The sequence below is a fragment of the Triticum aestivum genome, chromosome 7A (genome assembly GCF_018294505.1).
Source record: "Triticum aestivum cultivar Chinese Spring chromosome 7A, IWGSC CS RefSeq v2.1, whole genome shotgun sequence".
In the NCBI taxonomy this organism is placed as follows: domain Eukaryota; kingdom Viridiplantae; phylum Streptophyta; class Magnoliopsida; order Poales; family Poaceae; genus Triticum; species Triticum aestivum.
This window is the reverse complement of record NC_057812.1, coordinates 370,102,355-370,112,636: the sequence shown is the minus strand read 5'-3', so window position 1 is coordinate 370,112,636 and position 10,282 is coordinate 370,102,355.

The following is a 10,282-nucleotide window of genomic DNA, read 5'->3' as shown; positions in this document are numbered from 1 at the left end:
TGTGCATTAGGTATTTGAACATTAAACCACCCTTTTCATACATATATTTGGTCCACATGCAAGTGTGTTCGTGTTCTGACCCTTTCCCGCGTTTTTCAGGCCAAACTTATAAACAACACACGAGTCAGACGTAGCAACCGTATGTGATCGGGTACGAAATTGACACGGTTCCCTAGGACTACCCGTGTGTCGCGCCCCTGCCCCTGTCACCCACATGATCACAGTAGATTGGGCTCCACGAGGCTTCCCTCCCCCTCTCGAGAATATCTACTCCCTCGCAATCTCGAAAATATCTACCCGCATCCGCGTAGATGGTTTTTCTGTTTGCTAGCACATGATTAGTATGTCTGGACTGTGTGCGATGTCTGTTACTCCCGCTCTACTTCAATCAGTAGATCCAAATTTTCAGTAGCCCCGGCATTTTACTCCCGCCCCGCTCTGCTTCAATCCCTTGATCAAAATTTTTGGTATCCCCGCTATTTTACTCTAGCCTAGTAAAATTTTCAGTACCCACGGCATTTCCTCATACACCACCTTGGACCTCTCCACACCCCCCAAACCCTTCGCTCACCCCAAATCCCTCGCTCACACACATACACACCACTCCTCCCTCGCTCCAAACCTAGCTAGGTCGCCGCCGCCGCGCCGCCTCCATCGTCAACCTCTGCCGGTCTGCCCGTGCACTTTACCCACTGATATACATACCCTCGCCGCCCTGAGTTTCTTAGATGATGCCTGTGAAACACCCCCTTTCCCAAAGATCCCCATCCCCACCCCACTCCCCCACTCCAGAGCGTCGCAGCCTAAGCCCGGTTATGCTTCTCGGGGAGCTCGAGTAGTGAATGGCCCAAAAGAGCTCTACCGCGGCCTCTTCGCCCGACGTCGGCGAGGTGGCCGCCGAGGAAGCTGACGACAATGACTAGACCTGGATTAAGCCTTTCAATCAGCGGGATAGAGTATTTAGGCATGTCCTGGACGCCGACTGCGACATCGAGGTCATCGACACCGATGGCTTGACATGGGTTATGTCACAGGTTAAGTTGCCCACCCCCAACTCTTCGGGTTTGGCAGTCATCGATCTCATCGATGGCCCTGCCGCCGATCTCCGGCGTCTCGTTATGAACAATTTGCCATCCTTCATTGCCACGGAGCCCCTTTTGTCATTTCTGAAGGACACGTTCTATGATGTTGACCTGGGATCCTTAGCTGGCAAGTCAGACATCATCGACGGCGACCATGAGGAGGGAGCCAATCTGTGACAAGTGAGGTAACCCATGATTTGTTTTCTCGAACCCCTTTTGTAGTGAGATCTTTTCTAGTATTTATTGCCATATTAGGTTGTTTGCATTACGCCTTGTTTATTTCTACGGTTTATGGTTGTTCGGTTGTTTGTAGTTAGCATATGTCCAGTTTCAATTGCCATCTTTGGTTGTTCGTAGTATGCCTTGTTTATTTCAGCTATTAACGGTGTGATGTTCTATATGTGCTAATATGAACTGTGCAGTTCAATTTCATCACTACCAAATTTAACAATAGCTCTATGAATGACTATATTTGGTTGCTCTTAATCATGTTGTACTCCCTCCGAATCTTTTTAGTTCGCATATAAGATTTGTCTAAAGTCAAGCCTCTTAAAGTTTGACCAACTTTATAGAATAGAATACCAACATTCACAGTATGAAATAAATATCAGTACATGTGTCATGACTTAAATTTTCATATTGTATAACTTTAGCATGCTAGTTGTTGATATTTTTTCATATAAATAAGGTCAAACTTTATGAAATTTGAGTTCAGACAAGTCTTATATGCAGAGTAAAAAGGAACGGAGGGAGTAGGAGTATTGAACACGCCTTTCCATTTGATTTAACAATGGCACTGTTTGGATAGTCTAACTTAGCTAGAGTTTAGAGTTAGTTTCTAGCTCATGACAGTTAAAAGGGAGAGAGAGAGAGAGAGATTGGTGGAATACTTGATTGTATTGCTTGAGCCTCGTGGGCATATATATAGGAGTACATGCTCATCTTGGAGTACAAGTCATGGTAGAATAAATCCTACGCTATCCTACATTTCCTAAATAACAACGATACTCAACAATGACTAACCCTGAACTAACTCTAGCCAAAGAGGTGTTTGGATGACAGTGTTAGATTGACAATAAATGCACTAGGAAAACTAGCCCCAATTAGCACCTCTTGGGTGGGATAGTTGTTTTGGGTGGGTTTGACACAACTAGCTCAAACCACTATTGGCTCAAACTAGCCTTCATGTTTGGATACTTTTAGGGCTATTTGAGCCCGAAGTAACTCAAACTAACTCTAACCCATGGATCCAAACAGGGCCAATAACTAGTGTACTTAGACCTGCACAATAAAAGTTTGAATGACTAGGTTTGCTTGTTTTTAAGTATTAGGCATGTTGTTAATAACACACCTTTCCGCTTCTTGTTTTTAAATATTAGGTTTTTAAGAATTTGGTCTTGCACATGTAGGTCCTGCTATCAGAGGTTTTGACCCACTATTTGACCCTTTTTGCATATGTGGAAATGTGTTGTCCATTGATATCAGTCAAGTCAAGACACTCAGAAAGATTGTTACGATAAAGAAATTAGCGACAAAAAATTACAAGATCTTTGTATGCACAATGAAGAAGACATCAGTTCACTGCGGGATGGTACTAACTGTTATACCTTGTCTTTTTAATTCCTTTGCGCCATTTCAAATCTGGAGAAGATATTTATGCATATCCTTGCTTTCAGGCCTTTCCAAAGTAGTTCATTAATGACTACCTCTCAAACCACCTGTATGGTCAGGAGGCGAGGAAGGTTTTCATACAACACCCACGATTCAATATTGAAGTGTTCCTGAAGAGGACGAAGGATGGACAGTCAATCATCCATGGGCACTGGCATAAAGTCGCAAAGACCTTTAACATCAATGAAGGCTCAATATTTGCCTTCCGCTTCAACGGTTTTCCAGATGAGATTCATCTATCTATGTTCCATCTATGATGCTAATTTCGAAAGGCTGTAGATGTTGCATCTGAAAATTGGTGCTGGTGCTGCTGTGTAATGGGGTAGCTGAGTGCTGAACCTATATGATGTGGTACTCTAATGTATTTCAATTATGAAATCCTGCTTCCTTAATATGGGAACGAAATATATTGTGTGCTTAATATGAAATGTCAATTAGATTAATAAATGGATTATTAATAATAGGACCATTAGCCTGCTAATTGGGTTTTTCTATTGCAAACGGTTATTGAGAAAACATCATGGGCGATGACCTGAGGCAACACACACAGTTTCTAGGAATAAACTGTGTTGGATCAATGAACAATCACACATGACATCCTCTTGAAAATGTTTGTGTTAGGCCACCATGCACAGATGATTACCACATAGAAAGTGTGTGTGATGGACAACCTTTGCCACACAGTTTCTTCCACGCACCGTGTGTGTGATGGACAACCTTTGCCACACAGTTTCTTCCATGCACCGTGTGTGATGTACATACTAACGGAAACGTATTCCATGGATTGATTGTGTGGAATGTACATACGAACTTAAACGTTTAGCGGGACTGACTGTGTGGGATGTACTTACGACCGAAAACGATTTCGCATGTATAATTGTATTTTTAGCACTACTATACGTATAACCATATTTGATCGCTCGCCGGTGGCACACGACCTCATTTTGCTGAGCGTGTGTGCCAGGAGGGCATAACCCCGATGGTTTCTGGGTCATGTGGGAAGGACCCCCTATCGCAGTCACTCACTAGGTGACGGTTCCAAATGTCATCGCAAAAGGGGGTTAAAACCGTTTGTATAGCACCTTGTTGTACCAGTATGACCCTCTCCCATCCGCCATTTGGCCTCCCTCCTCTCCTTCCTTCTCTCCCTCTCTCCCATCTTCTATCTCCTACAGGGATCAATCCATGTGGTCGCCCTTTGCCGCTGCCACTTGTCGGTGTCTTGGGAACGGGGGTACCCAGACTTGCCTGCCTGCGGCCCACGGTGTGGCTCCACTAGCGGCCTGGTACGGCCCATCATCTGCAGCAACAACTCAAGACCCTCGCGAGGAGCCACTCGTGAGGCGGACGATGATAAGATCCCCCTGGGGGAAGCCTCACTAGGCTGGCTCCCGAGGAGTGGAGATATCTATGCAAGGGGCACCTCGCGAGGTTCATGTGACGTAAGCCATGACGACCAAGGCCAGGCGGGCGCCAGCGGGCACAGTGTACCAGTTTCCTCTTTGGTGCTAAAGAGGCAGGCGCAGGCGAGGAGTCCCGAGGCTTCAGGCAAAGGTTTCCATATCGGTGCAACAAGACCAAGGCCAACAGGACAGCAGGACGGAGGTCACCACGGAGCCCACAGCTGCGTCACCACCAGAGCCTTTGGCAGGCAAAGACCACCTTTTGTTAGGATAGCTTGTACTAGTTGTCCCCCTTCAAACTTGGCCGTTGTGGGATCCCTTCCTGCCTAACATTTGGGAAGAGGACCAGGGCCTCTATAAATAGGGCTAGCCACCATCGTAGCAAAGGACGGATCATTCGGAACATCCTCACACACATCGGCTCATCGAGCTCAAGAACACCTCTCCTCAGGAGGCTGTTCATCCATTGTACTAGTTCATCACTAGCCCTCGAGGCAATCCACCACCACCACACTTGAGTAGGGTATTACACTGCAATGGTGGCCCGAACCAGTATAAACCTCTGTGTCTCATGTTCCTTGGGTTCATCAAGCTAGGCCGTGGGATCGTCGAGCGAGCGAACCAGAGAGGAAGAGTACTTCACGCGCACCCCAGGGTGCGAACCTCAAGGGTTAGCCGGAACCCCCGATCCGACATTTGGCGCACTAGGTAGGGGTGCGCTGAAGCTTCTTATCCGATGATCGACCCGCCGTTGCCCCGCGGCTTCGATGTCTGACGATCCAAGGACCCATGTCGACCATTGGGCGGTCTGGCCCGCCCGGGCGCTGCCATCCGGTCAAGAACACCTCAACTCCATGCTCCAGGCGGCCCGCGCGCCGCCCAATGCCCGCGAGCAGCGGGGGCCGACGCCCACCGCCCTCACACCGCGGAGCACGCGTGCAGCCGCACGATCCTCAGGTTACGCTGCGGCAATGGCACCGCACACCCGATGGGAGCAGGCGAACATGCGAGCCGCACTCATCGTAGCATGGGACCTGCTATTGTGCAGGTTGGCGGAGAGCGGCCGTGATGCACTACTTGAGCGAGTTGCTGAACTGCTGGATGCCGCCTACAGGGGTACGCTGCCTTTTTGCTCCTTGGCCACACCCAAGGTTGTGGTGGAAGCGTGCGCAAGGCCCCGGCGAGCTCGTGCGCCCTTGGGGCGTCAGGGGGATCCGACGACACCAACACGGGCCCTGGCACGGGCCGTCCTACCCCGACCACGCCATCACTAGGAGGGATAAGCGCTGGCGGCCCGCTGCGAGGACGTGTCGGGATGCCATACAGCGGCCAGCAGGGCCAAACGCCGCAACTAGCAGCTCAAGGCACGGGGCACTTGGGTGGCTGTTCAGGTGAGGTGATTGTGGACGCCTACATGCCCCGCATGGTGAATCTGGAGTACCTGCCAGGGGAAGGCCCCGATCCGTTCATTGGACCATGATGGGCGGCTATAGGGCCCGGGGCGTGGGCCTTCCACAAGCCGTCCGGAGGCTTCGCCGACCCCCTCAGCGACGACGACGGCGGGGTACAGCCGATATCTCAGGAGCAAGCTTACGCTAACCCTGAACTACAGGAGAACTAGGTTGCAATAGCAGTTAGGGACCCCAAGGCAGTGGCCCTGCCCCCGGCAGGAGTGGTGCTCTGGGGGTTGTGCGGGAGAGGCCTGGAGCCAAGCCCTCCCCCGCGCCACACGGCGAGGTGCTGCACGGAGGTAGGTCCTCATCGGGGGAAGCTCTGGCGAGCCTTCCCCCCGGCAAAGGGCCCGTGGTCGCCGAGGGCGCCGCTAGCGTCCCCCTTGCCCCTTGGTCTCGTCCTAGTTTTCAGATGCCCCAATGGTGGTCGGGGGTGGTGCAGGGTGGGGCCCTTGCCTGGCGATATGAAGTAAGGCTCGCGCCTGTGAAGGTCTCCACTCATGACACTCTCACGTAATAATGAGTGGGGCTTTATGTGCCCCAGAGTTTCCGGAGTGCTGCCCTCGGTCCTCGGTGGCTCCCGCCCACGTCCTAGTGGAAGCACCATGCTCCGCGCTGGTCGTCGACACTGTCCCCCAATGACTATGCTCACAGCCAGTGAAAGCACTTAGCTCCGCGCTTGTGGGAAGACAAGAAGACTAGCTAGGTGCCGGACGCGGCCATTCGCTTTCATTCCATTTTCTATAGCTCGATTTGCCACTTTTTGGATCTGAACTTGGAATCTCATTTTCGTTGTCAAGTTGGGGGGGGGGGAGTCTTCTTGCCCGAGTGATTTTCGTGCGTTTTGGTTGCATGCTCTGTTTTGAGACCTGCGCCTGCTACCCCTTCCACTGCGAGCGCCTCACGAGCGGGGGCTGGGCGTGGTATGCGCACAACGATCGTGCTCAGGCAGGCCCAGATGGTGGCGACCTCCCCCTAGGACAAAGAGCGCAATCGTCGTAGGACCATTGCGCGCATACCCTGCCGAGGTCTGGCACTCGCCCCTCGCGAGGCCCTCTTAGGAAAACCAGCAGGCTCCTCGGGAAATCTAACCCTCACGAGCCCCCGGGGGCCCCTCTTAGGAGTAAGGTGCGTCGAAAACCACAAAACTAGTTCAAGGCCCGATGGGACAAGGTAAATTGCAGCAGCAAAGCCTGCTGAGGGGCTCATGCACTTACAGAAGCGCGTTCAAGTCTATCCTGAAAAGAAAATATAACAGTAATTTACTTACACAAGGGCCCCCCCTCCAAAATGCTCTCACGCCTCTAGAGGCCGTGTCCAAGTCTTTACGTGCAGGATAAAGCGAAGGAGCGCGAGCTCAATTGGACATGTCGCTCGCAGCGTCGCCCGGATCGCTCTCGTACCCACTGCTGGTGCTGTCGCTGACGTCATCTTCACCATCATCAACCACGCCGCCATCGTCCGCCATGACTACCGCCGTGTCATCCTTGGTGGCGAAGGCCCTGACCAGAGCATCCACATTATCGTCCACCCAGCGTGCCAGGTTGTCCCGGATGGCCCCAGGCACTGGGGCGATGGCTGCGTTGAAGTCGAAGTGGGGATCGATGTTCTGGAGATGGCTGAAGACGCGGGAGAATGCACGCTCGAGGAGGCCTCAGCTCCTTTCTTCAATAAGCTCGCGAACCCTTAAGGCCTGGTCCTCCAGGCGAGTCATGACGTCGGTAAAGAAACGAAGATGGCTCGCATAGTCTTCCACATGGGAATGAGGGGTGCGCTCTTCGTAGATGGCACCCAGTGCCTGGTTGGCCCTCACTCTGAGGGCCTGGAGCATGGGAGCGTGCTCGCGCTACAACGTCTACCGATGACACACTATCGGCATTCTGGGAATAGGGGTCCCTAGACTTGCCTGCCTGCGGCCCACGGCGTGGCTCTGCGAGCGGGCCCATACGGTCCATCTTCACCAACAAGCATTCAAGACCCTCGCGAGGGGCCAAGCCTCGCAAGGCGGATGACACAAGACCTCCTCACGAGCGGCCTCACCAGCCTGGCTCATGAGGGGTAGAGAGATCAAGGCAAGACAAACCTCGCGAGGTTCCAGTGACATGAGCCATGATGACCAAGGCCAGGCGGGTGCCAGGCGGGCGCCAGCGCACACAGTGTCCTTATTTCCACTTCGGTGCTAAGGAGTCAAGCGCAGACGAAGAGTACTGAGGCGTCAAGCAAATGTTTCCATATCGGTGCAACGAGACCAAGACCAGCAGGACGGCAGGACGGAGGTCACCGTGGAGCCCAAGAGGGCATCACCACCAGAGCCTTTGGCAGGTGAAGACTACTTTTGTCAGGATAAGTTGTACTAGCTGTCCCCTTTCAAATTGGCTGTTGTTGGATCCCTTCCCGCTCAATATTTGAGGAGAGGGCCAGGGCCTCTATAAATAGGACTAGCCACCACCATAGCTAGGGGATCAAGCCGGACAACCACAAGTTCACCAAGCACAAGAACACCTCTCCTCAGGAGGCTGTTCTTCCCCTTGTACTGTTCATCCTCAGCCCAAGAGGCAATCCACCACCACCACACTAGAGTAGGGTATTACACCACAACGGTGGCCCAGACCAATATAAATCTTGTATCTTGTGTGTTGTGAGTTCGTGTGCCTAGCCTAGAAATCGTAAAGTGTGTGAGGGCGTGATCGGTCAGGGAGAGATCTTCGCGCGCACCCAGTGTTCGAATCTTAAGGGTTTTGCCGGAACCCGAATCCGACATTTGGCGCACCAGGTAGGGGCGCGCCGGAGCCTCTCTCCCGCCAGTCGATTCACCGACACTCCACAGTTTCGATGTCCGGTGACTCAAGGACGAACGCCGACCGATTGGCAGCCTGGCCAGCCCGGGCTGTGCCGCCTGCCCAGGAAGACCTCAACCCCGCGCTCCAGGCGGCACGAGCGCCACCTGATGCTGCGGGACGCGGGTGGCACGGCCAGACGTCGTCCACCCTCACCCCACGATAGGCGGGAGCTGCTACAAGGGCTGCAAGCCACGTCGCGGCGACGGTGCCGCACACCCGGAGGGAGCAGGCAAACATGCGGGCTGCACTCACGGTGGCACGGGAGCTGCTGCGGTGCCGGCTGATGGAGAGCGGCCGGAATGCACTGCTGGAACGCGTCGCCGAGCTACTAGATGCAGCGGCCATGAGAGCACCGCCCTTCTGCTACCAGCTCACGCCCCAGGCAGCGGCCAGATCCCACGGCGGGCCTCGCCGTGCCCGCGTGCCCTTGAGTGCGCCCGGGGGCCTCGTCGACACCAACATGATCCACGGCAGACTATGCCCCATTGCACCCGCACCACCCCAGATGGGTGCGGGCACGAGCGTCGCTACACACGGCCCCAGCGGGGCACTACCCCACCATCCTCAGGACGACGTCATGGGCTGGGCGACATGGAGCGTGGGGCACTTCGGCGAGGTCTTCGGGGCAACGGCCTCGGAGGCTTACGTGCCCCGCATGATGAACCAGGAGTACACGCCAGAAGATGACCCCGGCTTGTCCCTCGAGCCAGGCTGGGAAGAGGAGGCATTAGGAGCTAAGGCCTTCCAGGAGTCGCTCGAGAGCCCCACCAACCATGGTGTCGACAACAGCTACAGGGTACCACTAATCTCCCAGGGGCAGGCTTACGCTAACCATGAATCACAAGTGAACCAGGTCACAGCGCCAGGCGACGGTTCCGGCGTGGCGGTATCTGTCTTACCAGGAGAAGCTCACTAGGAGCTGCTGGGAGGGGCCAGGAGCAAGGCCCCTCCCCGCGTCACCTAGAGCAAGGCATCGCCCTGAGGTAGGCCCTCTGCCAGGAAGGCGCCGACGAGCCTTCCCCCGGCAGAGGACCCGTGCTCGCCGAGGGCGCCGCTGGCGTCCCCTCTACCCTCATTGGTGCCGTCCTGGTCTCCGGTCGTCCAAACGATGGTAGGGGTGGCGCAAGGCGGGGCCCTCGTCTGGCTATATGAAGTAAGGCTCACGCCTGTGAAGGTCTCCGCCTGTGACACACTCACGTAATAATGAGTGGGGTTGTACACGCCTCGGAGTCTCAGGAGTGCCGCCCTTGGGCCTCGGGGGCTCCCTCCCACGTCCTAGTGGCAGCACTTAGCTCCGCGCTAGTGAGAAGACATGAAGACTAGACTAGGCGTCAGACGCGGACATTTGCTTTAGATCTCTTTTCTGTAACCCTGCCTTCTGGATTTGGATTTAAGTTGAAGTTGAATTTTCATTGATGCGCGTGGGGGGTGCCTTTTCTCATTCAAGCAATTTCTTGCTATCTGGTTCTTGCCTTGTTTCGGAGTTTGCGCCTGTTGCTTCCCCCTCGCGGGCCCCTCGCGAGCGGGGCTGGGCATGACACACACGCGCCACGTGCATGGCGCGCCACGGCTAGCGCTTGCTTATCACTCAGCCCCCTCGGGCGTATCAACGAGTTCCTCAGGAGCTTCCCAAAAACTCGCAACCTCACGAGCTGGTTTTGGGCTCGTCCAGGCTAAGGTAAACCGCAACAGCAACTTTGCCCCATGATACGTTAGTTCACGAAGACACATATTCAACTCGACCTAACAAGATAGAGGCAGTAGTATATTTACATGAGGGGCTTCCCCTCCAAAAATGCTCTTACAACCTCAAGGTCTGCGCCCGAGCTTCTGTG